The sequence below is a fragment of the Tursiops truncatus genome, chromosome 3 (genome assembly GCF_011762595.2).
Source record: "Tursiops truncatus isolate mTurTru1 chromosome 3, mTurTru1.mat.Y, whole genome shotgun sequence".
Taxonomy (NCBI): Eukaryota; Metazoa; Chordata; class Mammalia; order Artiodactyla; family Delphinidae; genus Tursiops; species Tursiops truncatus.
In genome coordinates this window covers 102,269,690-102,283,408 of record NC_047036.1, presented here as the reverse complement: position 1 = coordinate 102,283,408, position 13,719 = coordinate 102,269,690, and the positions used below count along the sequence as shown (strand labels likewise).

The 13,719-nt window shown below is 44.0% G+C and overlaps 1 pseudogene; it reads right to left on the bottom strand.

The window, feature by feature from the left end:
* Positions 1-9,845: 9,845 nt before the first annotated feature.
* LOC101330810 (regulator of nonsense transcripts 1 pseudogene) overlaps positions 9,846-13,719 on the bottom strand; it is a 128,389-nt pseudogene continuing 124,515 nt past the window's right edge.

The window sequence follows — 13,719 nt, the reverse complement described above, 5'->3', positions numbered from 1 at the left end:
AGTTTCACATTTTTTTTTTTTTTTCTGTAGGCAGGCCTCTCACTGTTGTGGCCTCTCCCGTTGGCAGAGCACAGGCTCCGGACGCGCAGGCTCAGCGGCCATGGCTCACGGGCCCAGCCGCTCCACGGCATGTGGGATCTTCCCGGACCAGGGCACAAGCCCATGTCCCCTGCATCGGCAGGCGGACTCTCAACCACTGCACCACCAGGGAAGCCCTTGTGTAGTGTTTTTAAAGTTTATTCCAACTTGAAGGGTATCAGTTACCATGAATGAAGGGCAAGCCATCTCTTTTATTTTTAAATATATGATCTGAGTGAGACTTTGTAATTTTGTTGGTCTTCACAAATCACATTCTTTTTTTCTTTTGAATTTTATTTTATTTTTTTATACAGCAGGTTCTTATTAGTTATCTATTTTATACATATTGATGTATATATGTCAATCTCAATCTCCCAATTCATCCCCCCCACCCCCGCTTTCCCCCCTTGGTGTCCATATGTTTGTTCTCTACATCTGTGTCTCTATTTCTGCCTTGCAGACTGGTTCATCTGTACCATTTTTCTAGATTCCACATATATGCGTTAATATACGATATTTGTTTTTCTGTTTCTGACTTACTTCACTCTGTATGACAGTCTCCAGGTCCATCCATGTCTCTACAAATGACCCATTTTCATTCCTTTTTATGGCTGAGTAATATTCCATTGTATATATGTACCACAACTTCTTTATCCATTCATTTGTTGATGGGCATTTAGGTTGCTTCCATGACCTGGCTATTGTAAATAGTGCTGCAGTGAATGTTGGGGTGCCTGTGTCTTTTTGAATTATGGTTTTCTCTAGGTATATGCCCAGTAGTAGGATTGCTGGGTCATATGGTAATTCTATTTTTAGTTTTTTAAGGAACCTCCATACTGTTCTCCATAGTGGCTGTATCAGTTTACATTCCCACCAACAGTGTAAAAGGGTTCCCTTTTCTCCACACCCTCTCCAGCATCTGTTGTTTGTAGATTTTCTGATGATGTCCATTCTAACTGGTGTGAGGTGATACCTCACTGCAGTTTTGATTTGCATTTCTCTAATAATTAGTGATGTTGAGTAGTTTTTCATGTGCCTCTTGGCCATCTGTATGTCATCTTTGGAGAAATGTCTATTTAGGTCTTCTGCCCACTTTTGGATTGGGTTGTTTGTTTTTTTAATATTGAGCTGCATGAGCTGTTTATATATTTTGGAGATTAATCCTTTGTCCGTTGATTCGTTTGCAAATATTTTCTCCCATTCTGAGGGTTGTCTTTTTGCCTTGTTTATGGTTTCCTTTGCTGTGCAAAAGCTTTGAAGTTTCATTAGGTCCCATTTGTTTATTTTTGTTTTTATTTCCATTACTCTAGGAGGTGGGTGAAAAAAGACCTTGCTGCAAATCACATTATTTCTAAACTACAGCTGACCCTTGAACTACATGGGTTTGAACTACATGGTCCACTTACATGTGGATTTCTAGTACTACAGTACTACAAGATCCGTGGTTGGTGGATTTGTGGATGCAGAACCATGGCTAGAAGGGCCAAGTGTAAAGTTATACACGGATTCTTGACCACATGGGGTTGGCACCCTAACCCCCATGTTGTTCAAGGGTCAACTCTATGGCATACAGAGTGGAAATTCAAAGAAAAAATAATGTAAAAAATTTTCAGCTTCATTTTCCTGCATGAAAACAATTTAAATAAAAAAGAAGGATGAAAAGCACAGAGGAAACTCTGTAATTTAACTTAAACAAAAATTAAAATATTGCCTCAATTCCTACCTCAAACTATGCAGGACAGCTGCTGAATGTGCTATTTCTATCAAATCAAGAGAGGATATTAAGGGAGATCTCATAGCATTACAGATTTGGGGCAGTATATAGAATAATCCAGAAGTAGGTGGCATGGCCCTGAGACACTCAAGCAACGATCCCTTATTTGGGATTGCAGCTGTGGACCAAGTCTGTTAGCAGGAACATTCCCAGTCACATTTGACCCAGCAGTATGGAGTGGGGGTATATGGCTTGGATGAGAAGTTGTTCATTCTCTCACCCATTTCTCTTTTCAGGAAGGGTGGAGTAGTGTGTGTACATCAGCTTTGCAGCTGCTGATAATAATGGCTAAAGAGAAAGAAATAAATACCAAATGATCACACAAAACACTTGCATATGTCACAACTGAGGCTTTGCCTGTCAGCCCACAGGGAGAAACCAGGATAACCAGAGCCCTGGTGAAGTGTACCCTCATGATAGAGTGTGAGACAGACTTGCTGAGCAGCAACATTGGGGCAACATATCTAAATTGGCATTCCACATACACTTTCCCAGCACCTTACTGTTCTGTTCCACAACAAGTGGCTCACCCAGAGGAAAAGGCCTCCATTAAAAGGTGAGTAATAATAAAAAGGAAACAGTCAGCAATATTACCAGAAAAAGAGGAGGCAAGAAATACAATAAAACATGACAAATGAAACTGCACATCAGAAGAAAAATTATGGCAGAAAGTCAAACATTTCTTTATTGTTATATCAGGCATTAAAAGATAAACTTTTTGAAACAATCGTTAAAAAATAGATTCAGAGTATCCTATTCAGAAGGAAGAGATGGAAGGGGACCTGGAAAACAATAAAAGGAACATATAACACAATCACAGGGAAAAAACAATAACAGGGAAGTAACAAAATGTGAAATGGATATATTACAAACACAATCATAGACATATAGGAAGGGATCGAAAAGCATAGCAAAATAAAATGTCAAAGAATAAAGATTGATAATTAGAAAAATAATACACAGAAGACAGGTAAAGAAAAGCCAATAAATGCACAACTGGAATTCCTGAGGAAACTGGGGGGGTGGGGAGGGGTTTCAAAAATATAAAAGAAGACCTATAATAAAATAACTCAATCTTTGTCATACTTATATTAAAGTGTTACATCTGATAATGACCTCAATTTACTTAAGAAAAAAATATCTAAAAAATAACTGGAAGGAAAATACTGGAACCGTATTTAGCATTAACAAGCAGTTAATGCAGGTCCAGTACAAGGATACATAGCAATATCTTAGGTATCTAAACTCTGAGAATTTCTCAGATTCTGGATTTCCCACTGAAAACTTTCATGGGAGAGCCTCCAAGAAGTATTAGGTAGAGAGCCCAGGAACTGAAGTATTGTTAGTACTGTATTATTCCTAAAGAGTCTAAGGCCATGTCCAGTTGGGACATTTCACTCCTCCCTATTGCAAATATCCAAGAGAGAGAGAATTTGGGCAAGTCTTTCTTTCTCCCTTTTTCTTTCTTTCTTTCTTTCTTTTTCTTTCTTCCTTCCTTCCTTCCTTCCTTCCTTCCTTCCTTCCTTCCTTCCTTCCTTCCTCTCTTTCATTCTTTCAACACCATTCTGGAAGTCAGTGACACTACCTAGCTCCTCTTTTGCCTCTGGATAAAGCCATATACTCCCTCCCTTTCTAGAATTAAGTAAAAGAACACATTTAAGAGACATAAAATAATATAGCATTTCTTAGTCACAAGAAATATTCCTTCACAGCTTATTACATTGGAAGACAGCTTAATTTAGTACAAAAACTGTATAGATTATTCATGTATTCATTATATAATTATACTGATGAATTTATACAAATGACTTAAGCATTTCCACATACATGGTTGAACATATTTACACAAATGGAAAGGTCACACATTTCATTTTGAACTTTTAATAAGTCCTGGTCAGCTGTTGGCACAAAGAGTGCATTGTTAGGGAAAAAATGGTACACTAATTGTGAAATGGTGGCTATTTCTGTATTTGTGTTGCGAGCAAGTAATGACTCAGAGGGCAGAGCCAAGACTCCAGTGTGTAAGACAAGAGCTAAGAGAAGAGTGAATCAGGAAATTATTCCCAGGGGGCAGAGCTGGTCCCTAATCAAAGAGCATTCTGTTTCCAGAGTAGCAGCCCTGAAAATATGTACCTGACCAGATTTCAGAATTGCTATGGATCAGTGGCTCTACACACCTTCTATTTCCTCTTTCTTGAACAGGAGTGTCTATTATAGTTATTGTATCCCTCTTTCACTATTGCATTTTGCATGTATGTGTGAAGGTGAGGAGGGGAGGGCAGATAACTTGTCATTTTAGTTCTCAAATCAAGAAGAGCCACACTTGAGCAACTGCATCTGAGTCTCTGAACCTGTGGAAACTTGTCCCCACCTGGACCATGTTTAATGATGAAATCCTGGACTTAGAGCTAATAGTGTAATTGAATAAGACTTTTGGGGTATTGGGAGGGGGATGGTGTATTTTGCATGTGCAAGGGATCTGCAGTGTTGTAGCCAGAGACTGAATGGTAGTTGTTTGTCTTCAAAGATGACTCTCCAAAAATTCTTATCATCTCACTATTTGCATGCCTCTTCCATTGAAGAAGTGCAGACCATTTTGAATCTGGGCTGGCCTGGTGACATACTTTGATCAACAGAATGCTATGGAAATGGTGTGGTATATTTGAGAAGCTGGATTTTAAGAGGCCTGGCAGCTTCTGTCTTTGTTCATTTGGTATACTCTTGCTGCTATTAAAGGAATTCTAGCCTAATGACAAGAGACTATGAGGGAAGAGGGGCCCAGTCATCCCAGTGCCACTGCTGAGTCTAGTCCCCAGTCAGCTCAGCTGACTTCAGCTGAGTAGTTCCAGAAGACCAGCAAAACTTCCACCCAGACGACCTATAGAACAGTGAAAATCAAAACATCGATATTGTTCTAGGTCACTAAATTTTGGAGCAGTGTGTTACACAGCAATGAGTAGCTAGAGCATTAAGTGCTCCCAACTGGATTTCAGACATTTCTAGGCAAGTGTGGGAAACGTGAAATATGCCAGACAGGATGCCATTTTAAAAATACTTTTTGGTTAGAGGAAAATGAGACAAGTGTTTGCATGTATAGGGGGAGAGCAAAGGGACAGGCTGGAAAGAATGGGATAAACAGCATTGCCTGCTTCAGACTTTGGGCTGTAAGCCTGGACTCCTGACAGGGTCCTGCAGGAAGAGACACAGGGCACTTAGAAATACAGTTTGCTGCCCGGGTAACAAAGAGGGACTTGGAAATTGTGCCAGTGTGACAGGCATTCTCTTTGTATGCAGAGCAGGAACACAGCCCCACTCTGGCTCTTTGGACACTGACCACTTTGTGGGTCCTAGAGGATGGTGCCCAGATGCAGATGTTCTTGCCGTGAGCGGGTGGGCTGTGAAGCGTCAGCAAGAGCACTTCTGCTGGTTTCTTGAAAGTGTTAGTGAGTGAGAGAGCGTGGAACCTGAGCAGATGCAGTATGAGCTCCTAAAACTTCACTCCCCTTCGCTCTCCTAGAACAAGCTGGGTCATATTTTGAGGTGGCTTCATTAGGTTGTGAGCCATGGAGTAGAGAAATTTAGTTATTATTGTTAACATGACCTTATTTGAAGCCATAAGTTGGTAACTCCTAGAATAATTCAGGCCATATAATGATACTTGTATTTATATACACGTTTATATTTAATATGTTATAATATATAATTATACATATTATTAAATATAATATCTTTTTGCAATATCATGTTTCTTTCATACACATTATCTCTTTTAAAAGCCTCCTGACCACCCTGTGAAGTATGTAGGTCAAATATTATTTTCTCCATTTTTAACTGAGAAGTAAACTCGTCTTAAAATAAGAGATTAAAGGACTTTCCCAAGATTACAAAATAAAAGTGATAGAACCAGGACTTGAATTTAGCTCTCCTAATTCTAGTAATCAGTGGAAGATCTGTGCTTCCTTGCCAGATTGGATGTAATTTATATGACATATAATACAAACTTTGGAATATTTCATCTATATGCATATCAGTATATACATACATACATTTGTGCATTCATCTACACATGTAAATTTATTCTGAAGACGTGTTCTTACATCTTAGCACAGATGTAAAGAAAAAATATATTAAAAAAATATTATTGGGATATAAATTACTATTTTGTCATAAGAAATATACCCCCATAAAATCTCCTATAATAAATATATGCTAACACAATATTTCAAAAATACTTTTGCTTACTCTTATGTACTCATTTCTTAAAACTTATTCTTGCAAACACATTTCTAGCATCTAGCATAATTTTTTAGGTATAGTCACTACTGATATAATGTTGTCTAGCAAAAAGGTTACGCATCAACAGCTTCCACTGAAATAAGCTGTCATCAGCACATTTCCTTATGAAATAATATTCATTAAAAATAGGATATTCTCTTAGCTAAAGTGACAGCTCATCACCTTGTCAATTTTCTATAATAATATACACTTTACAATACGGTGCTAACAAGACACAAGGTAGCATTTCAGTCATCTACTAGAGTGTCAAAATGGAGACTAGATATACTGCATTCAAAGAAAAGGTGCCAATTAAATGTATTCTGTCTACAGTCAGTGCTCCAGTATCATACAATAATGTGATCTGTATCCTTGTTATCCGATACTAGATACTAGTGTTCCACCACATTCAGTTTCTCTCTCTCTCTCTCTCTCTCTCCATTTTCAATATTAACCCCAAGCATATTTTCATAACCATTACAAGACTTGGCAGGGGGATTACCAAATCAGGGAATGCTGAGATCAAGAGCCTTGGCAGATGCACAGAAGTGGAGGAAAAAAGCAGAACACTTATAATACGGGAGGAAGCACAAAGCTTAAGATGAATGTGTTTACAGTCTGTCACAATTAAATTGTAATCTTTACCACTGGTTAGCCATCTGACTTTACACAAATAATGAACTTTTCCAACCCTCAATTTCTTTTTATTAAAATGGGATTCTTTTTTTTTTTTTTTTTTTTGCGGTACGCAGGCCTCTCACTGTTGTGGCCTCTCCTGTTGCGGAGCACAGGCTCCGGACGCACAGGCTCAGCGGCCATGGCTCACGGGCCTAGCCGCTCTGCGGCATGTGGGATCTTCCTGGACCTGGGCATGAACCCGTGTCCCCTGCATCGGCAGGCGGACTCTCAACCACTGCGCCACCAGGGAAGCCCTAAAATGGGATTCTTAATTCTACCTCATTGGGAGGGTGTGAGGATTAAATGCTACAATGTTTGTGAAGGGTTTAGCCCAGAGTCTGACATATAATAGAAGCCTAATAAATGCCAGCTCTATTCACAGGCCTCACTTTAAAGATGCCATTCCATTGAGAAGTCAGTTCTGTCTCGTTGTTGCACCTCTGAATGCTTTTAAGGGGTTTTTGTCTTTGTTTTTCAACAGTTTAACTAGATACACCTCATTTTGTTTTCCTTTGTATTCAAAAGAAATGCTTGCAATTCATTTTATTAACCGAATATGTGGCTTGAAGTCTTTCATCTACTTCAAAAAATTCTCAAAAATGATCTTTTAAAAAACAGCATCTAGCCAATTCTTTTTCTTCTTTGCTTCTACAACTCCAATTATACCTATGTTAGTCTTTATCCCTGAGACTGGTATCACTTATGCTCCTTTCTGTATTTTCCATTCTTTTTAAAATTCTGTGCTGCAGCCCGATTAAACTTCTATGTCTAATTTTCTGGTTAACTCCTTTATTACATTCTTTTTTCTGTAACATTTTATTATAAAAATATTCAAGCACACAGAAAAGTTGAAAGAATTTTACATTGAACAGCCATATGTCCACCAACTAGATTCTGCCATTAATATTATATTATACTTGCATTATCACATATCTACCTAACCATCTAACTATACAGTCATCAATCCATCTTACTCTTTAATGCATTTCAAATTAAAATGCAGACTTTACTACACTTCCTTCTAAACACCTCAGCATGCATACCATTAGCTAGAGTTCAGTATTTGTTTATAGTAGTTTTTATTTTGAGGTAGAATTTATATACAATGAACTACACAAATCTTAGGTATTCATTTGCTGAGTTTTTTTTTTTTTTTTTTTTTTTCGGTACACGGGCCTCTCACTGCTGTGGCCTCTCCCGTTGTGGAGCACAGGCTCCGGACGCGCAGGCTCAGTGGCCATGGCTCACGGGCCTAGCCGCCCCACGGCATGTGGGATCTTCCCGGACCGGGGCACGAACCCACGTCCCCTGCATCGGCAGGCAGACTCTCAACCACTGAGCCGCCAGGGAAGCCCCCATTTGCTGAGTTTTGATAAATGCAAACACTGGTGTACCCAATCCTCTACCAAGATATAGAACATAGTCATCCCCCTAGAAAGTTTCTTCATGCCTCTTCCCAGCCAGTCCCAACTTCCTCACCCATAAGCAATCACTGTTCTGATTTTTTTCCCACCATAGGTTAGTTTTGCCTGTTCTAGAACTTCATATAAAGTGAATCATACATTTAGTATCTTTTATGTAAGATTTTTTTACATAATATAATGCTTTTGAGAATTCATCCATGTTGTTAACTATACTGGTAGTTGTATTGATTTCCTAGGGTGACTGTAAAAATGTATCAAAAGTTGAGTGGCTTAAGACAACAGCAATTGTGTCACAGTTCTGGAGACTAGAAGTCTGAAATCAAGGCACTGGCAGAGCCATGCTTTCTCTGATGGCTCTGGGGGAGAATCCGTCTTTGCTTCTGGCTTTTGATGTTTGCCAGCCACCTTTGGCATTCCTTGGCTTGTAGCTTCATCACTACAGTCACATGGCTGTTGTTTTTCTGTGTATCTTCATATCATCTTCCCTCTATGTGTCTGTCTCTGTGTCCAAATTTTCACAGGGAGTGAGGGGCAAATCCAGCCCTAGAGGGAAATGCTTTACTTCTCAGAGTCTAGTGGAGAAAGGAGCCTCCTGTTGCTGAATGCTGCTCCCTCACCTGCAGGGAGAAGCTGCTGGAAGCTAAAACTTCAAACAAAAACCCTTCTTGCAACTGCATCACAGGTGTTGCTCCTAGTCTCTAGTTGTATTGGTTTGTTTAAACTTTGTTTCTGGAACCTACTCACATCACCCAGGTCCCCCACTCAGATTTGGCAGACAAACTCAGGAAAGTGTTTATTTCAGTACTTCTTTGAAAGAATCTTTAAAAAGTAACCAGAAACCTTCCAAACATGTATTTCTTTACAGGAAAACCCTCTTAGAACACAGCCAGCATGCCCTCCACAGTTTCAGAGCTGGTGTGGACAGCACATCTCGAAGGGGCTCAGCCTAGCACAGCTGTCAACTGCCCGGAGCCCTGACTGGGCACAGAGTGTGAAGTTTTTTTCCTGCTAAAACGTAGTTCCCCTTTAACTAAAAGAGAAGAAGAACAGAACAGGGAAAAGGGCTCCTCTGAGACGAGGGTTTTCCTTGCTCTGCCCTGGTGGCAGACCCAGGTGTGGACATTGTGGGCGCTGGGCCTTGTTGGCAGCAGGGATGGTGAGGCTTGATGGTGGATGGTCTTCCGTGGTGGAGCCCACCTCTCACTCCCCCTCCTCCTCCTCCTCACCAAGCACCGGCATTGGGCACTTGCTCTGACTTAAGCTCCTCTCTCCCTTGGGTGTTCCTCTCCCTCTCGTGCTGCTCAAAATGATGCTTCAGTTTTAGCAGTGGAAAACAGGCATCCATTTATTTTTACTTTTTTTTTTTTTTTTTTGCGGTTTGCGGGCCTCTCACTGTTGTGGCCTCTCCCGTTGCGGAGCACAGGCTCCGGACGCGCAGGCTCAGCGGCCATGGCTCACGGGCCTAGCTGCTCCGAGGCATGTGGGATCTTCCCGGACCGGGGCACGAACCCGTGTCCCCTGCATCAGCAGGCGGACTCTCAACCACCACGCCACCAGGGAAGCCCTATTTTTACTTTTTTAACCCAGAATAAGATGCTAGTGGAGGAGGCCACCTTCTAGTACTGGTGCAGCCCCATCACTCTGCTGGGCGGGTATGCTTGCTGCCCCTGGTACATGGAGTATATGGAGTCTTGTGACAGCGCCATGCTGCCAAGACAACTGTCCTGAGACAGCTTGGGCTGGGAGAGGTGGGCCTGACTCACCTGGGAGGGCTGGCTGATGGAGATGCAGCCTGTCCTCAGGGCACCCTGTGAGACAGCTTTGACGGCACATGCCCGGCTGGCCTGGCTGTTGAGGAGATCCCTCTGGCTGGCCCAGGAGGCCCAAAGCTGTTCTTCTAGAATCCCCCATGACCAGTCTTGCCTTTTGGGGTGCCCCACCTGTGGATGGCCTGTTAGCTTGTCCAAAATACCCCGGTGGCAGCATGGGTGGCATGACCAGGTTGGAGGCCATGGGGACTGTTCATGGAGGTCATGAGGCTGGGGTAGGCACTGATCATGCTGATCTGGTCATGGGTCTGGAAGCACATGTTCAAAGGCTGGCCCTGGCTGCTCTGATCATAGACTGATCCTGGGATAATGACTTTCCGGGGTCATACACGGATGTTGTCATGAAGTGGGCTCCAAGGTTGATGGTGGTGACTAGCTTCCTGGGCTTGCTGAACTGCATGAGGCTCTCCTGCAGATCATTCAGTGCCCCCGCCCCCAGCAGGTGGTTGTAGTTCAGCAGGTGGTTCCAGAGCAGCTGCTTGGACAGGGCCCCTGGGTTGCCCATAATGTGCTTTGGTCAGGGCCACATTAAGTGCCTGGGGTTGTTTAAAAATCCAATGCTTTGGTGCTTACCTGCCCACATGCAGAAGATGATAAAATTGTTCTTGAGCTCCTGAAATACATCCACGCTGCCATTCTCCACCTCTTGGTAGGGCTTGGTGTGCAGGGAGTTACTGAGCTGCATGTACTGCGCTGGTAGGAGCATTGGCCCTCATAGGACATGATGACGGACATGATGATGGCAATCTGGTCCAGCTTGGCAGCCGTCTTCATTAGCTTTGTGGTGATCTTTTCTATGTTTGCAGCTTCTGGCCTGTTAGGTAGGAGGTACCTGACCTGATGATCTCCTCCTGGCCCTGGGTCACACAGAGCATCTTCACATGACCTGCTGCTGTCTGACAAGGGTCCTTGCAGAAGATGTTGGACAGGAAGGCGCTGAGTGCAGGGTACCTCTGATCCTGGACCTGGAGGCGGATGATGCAGATAGGAAAGGTGCCCAGCACCACCAGGTACTCAAGGAGTGACTGGGACAGCCCAGCCTTGGCTGCCTTCTTGCATATCACCATGAGGCCCAGCTGGCAGTGGTCATCCACAAGGATCAGCTGCTTGGCTCTGAGGACACAGGGACCATGTACTCCAGGGCTCAGTGGCCTGGCTCCCTGTGAAACTGCCTCTTGGCAAGCTTTGGTCACCCGCATGTACAGCAGATGACATCTGTGTTCACAAGCAGTTCCCTCTCAGGAGTCTGCTTCAGGGCCAAGTACCACTTCTGGTCTGCAGAAGACAGCTCCCAGGTCTTGTCCTTCAGCAACTGCAGCTTCTGGAGCTCTGGCGTGCTACCTGTGTTCCTGACCTGCTTGTGCAGGGCCAGGATGCACAATGGGGAGCCGAGGACCCTGGCGCAGAGCTGCATGACTTTCAGCCTGGTCAGTGGATCTTCTTGGTCAGCTGATCCTTGGCTATGTTAGTTGGGGCACAGACTAGCACAGGCCCACTGAGCCAGATGGTAGATGATGGTGGCTGAGGTCACATCTTCCCTATGCCTAGTGGTCCCTGGATCCAGCTCAGTGGTCTCTGCAGCACCATCCTCGGAAAGTCAACCTGAGAGTGGTGGAGGTCTTGGAACTCTTGTGCTGTGAAGTACTTGGGCAGCTGGCACTCTCTGATCACGCCTAGCAGTTTACGGTAGATGCAGCCCAACACGGAGCTCTCCTCCACAGCAGATGTTTTCAACACTCTGCGTTCTGTCTAATGAGGCTGACCTCCACATGAAATCCACCTGGAAGTTATGCGTTACCTCCAAGGTACGCCCACAACTACTCTGCAGCTCAATGGTGATCTCATTGCCATAATTATCAGGAGCCTTGATGACGTGGCCAATCCCTTTCCACAGGGGCACCAGGTCCCCTTTGTACCACAGACAAATCTTGTTCCCCTGCATGAGCTGCATGTCTCCTAACCAAATGATTACTAAAGCCTGATTACCAAAGTCAGTCTTGGGCAAAGTGAAGTAGGCAATTCTCTTCTTGTTAAGGCCCAGGTGCCACCTGACAGTGATGTTACCTTGACTCTGGGACTCTTTCAGTTTCTTAGAGTAGTTGGTCTCCAGCTTGACCAGAATGCCAAATATGTTCTGGTACTGGTAAGAGTCCTCCTACCTGGGGATGATATGCTGGGGCCCTGCCTCCACCCCTGGCTTCTCCAGGTCCTCCAAGGTGGTGGAAGGATTTTCCTTGCAGAGCTACTCCAGCTGGCTCATCTACTCCCTGGTGATCTGTGAGCCCACAGCTGTTCCTGCTCAGAAGGGATTGTGATCAGCCAGGATAGGAAGTAGTGGTCCTGGATCCGGGGTTTCCACTGTGAACTCTCTCATCTGATTTTCTTGAGGCTGCTCTGAGTGGCTTAGGGCTGGCTGCACAGTTGCCCCATGACCCAGGTGGCTTTGGTAAGAATGAAGCCAAGGAGGAAGGCCTTGCTGCTGACATAGTCATACCGCTCCAGAACCGTCTCCCCCGGGGCCCATCCTTGTGCAGAGTCATCTCTTTGCATTTTGCCCTCAGAGGTGACTTAGAATGTGGCTGCCAGAAGCATTTCCGTGATCTACTGAACCACTCTTGCTGGTATCACAGTAAACCATGCAGTCGGGATCGGGTATTCCCCAGTAGCTGCAGGCATGTATGAGACATCCTTCCTCTAACAAGTATCGTCTTCATCTTCTTTGAAGTTAAACTTGGCCAGCTGGCTTCTCTTGCCCACGTTCTCATTCTCGCCTGGTTCTGCAGGATGCGCACGGGTCAGCCCACGTGCGAGTCCACCGGTCCGGCTGCAGCTTCTACACGGACCCGGCCTCTAGTGCTGCCACCTTGGGAGGCGCGTCTGTGTCTGGCTGGGGAAGGCGATCTCGGTGCATTCAAACTCCTAGCCCTGCGTGTGGAAGCCTGGGAGGCTGGCTTTCTGCGCATCCAGAAAGGTGCGCATGTGCGGGCTGGGCGGAAACGCCTCCAAGCTCGAGCTGCTGCGTTTTCGCTGCGCAGAGCCCTCAGCCGCGCCGAGGTCTAGGCCGCTGCGTAGCTGGGCAGTATCCAAAGGGTCGCAACCGCGCGAGCCGCGCGACCAGAGCTGCTCTTGCTGCCCTCGGAGCCACCCGCAGCTCACAGCGACTGCAGGAACCGCCGTCGCCACGGCCTGTGGTAAGTACGTTGCTTTAATTTTACCTATTCTGTCGGATGTGAGATGGTCTCCATTGCATCCTTGATTTCTGATATTATTTTTTGTTTTAGGAGTTCCATTTTATTCTTTTGATATAAATTCTAGTTTTCTAGTTGATTTCTCTATCTTGTCGTCCATTTTACAGTCATTTAAAGTCTTTTTCTGAAAACCAGTATGTGGATCACCTGTGCATCAGTTTCTATTGCCTCCCCCACCCCCCACCCCCTTATTTTTTATTTTGTATACCTGGTAAAGTTTTTATTGAATTACTAGAATTATGTGTAAAAATTACAGGGATTCTTGAAATGTTATCTTTCTCTAAAGGGGATTTCTTTAGCTTCTGGCAGTCAATTAGAGTCGGCATGGATTACTTTAATTCAAACAGGCTGAGCTGATTCACAGCTGGGTTCAAGTCTGTAAGGCTGGTCTATTTCTGGCTTAACCTCAGCAT